Source organism: Odontomachus brunneus, unplaced genomic scaffold (assembly GCF_010583005.1).
Source record: "Odontomachus brunneus isolate Ranch 3 - 2012 unplaced genomic scaffold, Obru_v1 Obru_scaffold_221, whole genome shotgun sequence".
Lineage (NCBI taxonomy): Eukaryota > Metazoa > Arthropoda > Insecta > Hymenoptera > Formicidae > Odontomachus > Odontomachus brunneus.
In genome coordinates this window covers 418,314-420,554 of record NW_022639671.1, presented here as the reverse complement: position 1 = coordinate 420,554, position 2,241 = coordinate 418,314, and the positions used below count along the sequence as shown (strand labels likewise).

Here is a 2,241-nt window from a genome sequence, read left to right as displayed (position 1 = left end):
TGCGTGCGTGCGTGCGTGCGTGCGTGCGTGCGTGCGTGTATATGCAACTGAACGTAACACACTGTTACAAGTGACATAACCTAACCTAATCTAAGCTAACCTAAACTGTTATGTTATATCACTCGTTACGATGTGTCACGTTCAGTTGCATACGCACGCATACACGTGCACACACACACACACACACACACACACACACACTACTCGCCCGCTCGCCCGGGCGGGCTCGCGGTGTATAAGTGTGTTCCTATTATATTAAATTTCAAGTATTATAAATAGAATGTAATTTTATTATATTGTGCATTTGTGCGGTGTGTTTATGCGTGCATAGTATGCGTGTATGCGAAGTCTCCTGCCACCTATTTGAAACCATTTGAGAAAATAAAATATTATAAATACGTTGAAGTTGAATTTATTGGATACAGTTTGCTCATTATTTCAAAAAAGACATCAATACGTTTATCAAAGTTATACAATCTGTTATAATCGCGAATATTATTAGCGCTTTCGAAACACTTCATGAAGATTCGTTTCGATTGCGCTACAATAAGGAAGCGGATATGCAAGTGCTGCGTTAAGCAACACCTTGCACATTCTGCATTTCGGACCTCGATTCGAAACGCACTAAACTATTATCAAATATGGTAATCTTCTTGTCGCCAGGCACCCCCTCCGACAAGACTAAACAATATTATAAAAGAGCGGAGAAGACCGCCCGCAGCAGACTTAACACCTTTGTCTCTCGCCCGCGACATACGCGACCGACACGCGGTTCGTACATTACTACAAGAACTCGGGAGTAATAATTACACACGTCCAAGTACGGTTATAAATAAAGCTTTTTATATATCAACTACAAGTAGTGGCTACAAATTTAACTACATTCCTACCCACCGCCACACACCCTGCCGCGCCCGCATCACCGATTCCGAACTCTTTCGCGTCCCGGCAACATAGGGCACGACAAATCTTTTAAACAAAAATTCGGCAATATAAAATTCATAATAATATTCTCGAGTGCCAAAACGAGGAATATTAGCGCGTAATTTTCTCCACAATCTCTCTATGTTTTATGTATGCACTTGAGTGTTAAGGTCCACGAAATTTTCAGAATGATTCACTGTTTCATGAATATAATAATCATTTTATAAATCGCTATGCACACAAACAATCACTATAAATAAATGATTCCTCAGCAATATATTCACGAATTAATGGTATTAGAGTTTCAAAACGATGGTTTTCTACCGCGATCATAAAAACTTTCTTTGTGTCTTGTTCTATGTCGCGAAATATCCACTCTCTTTTCAAAAGATGACCTTTGTTAAATTTCCTTTTTCCGATTTTGACTCCGTCTATCTCTATGATAATTCCTGGTCCACCAAGTAGTTGTTGTTCTTTTTTTATTAAAATAATAACTAAATATTAAGACAAAAGTAGTATAAGAACATATACATAAATAAACATAAATAAGTAAACATAGTCCATTCAAACACTAATTACCTCTCTGCAAAAGTTTGTCCAATCAGTAACAGTTGTTTGACTCAGCTACAACTCATTACAGATGAAAGAATAACACGTGGTGGTTTAATTATGAAAAAAACACATCATAAAGCGACAAATCTTTGTTATATCCATATGAACTTTAAAAAACCAGGTGTTATTCAACATGCTTAATTATTAATTATAAAAGTCGGATGTTATTTGTTGTCGTTTTCGTCCACGCACGGTTTCGTAACGTTTATTAGTGCAATGCAAAATAAAGTTTTCATATACACTTGTATAAGTTAATATGTTTTCACATTTAGGACATTGGATACTTCACGAATAATTTGGTTATATATAAAATACTGCATTAGAACATTATAATCGTAAGTTAAAAACAAAATTCGTGTAAATGCATTATATCAGAAGTGTAATATACTATTAGTCTTACTACTATATGCAACACACAGTAAAAAGTTGACGTTTAGAAGAGCTAAACGAAACTGCGAGGTAATTCATAGGTATAGAAAGTAATAAATACTGAAGGCAATGAGTAGTATAAGCATTCAGGAGAAATAATGAAATATAAACACAAGGTAGTATCAACGCGAAGCAAAGGCTATATCTTATTTAAAATTATTCGTTGCACACATATTTTCTTCACTTTTCAAGCAAATTTACCAGCGACTAATCAAATATATAGCATATATATATATATATATATATATATATATATATATATATATATATATATAT

General features: G+C 34.7%; 1 protein-coding gene across 7 annotated transcripts in view; it reads right to left on the bottom strand.

Annotated features, from left to right (window-relative positions):
• Positions 1–2,241, bottom strand: part of LOC116852385 (protein phosphatase 1L-like) — a 291,241-nt gene that overhangs the window by 1,493 nt on the left and 287,507 nt on the right. The window lies entirely within an intron of this gene.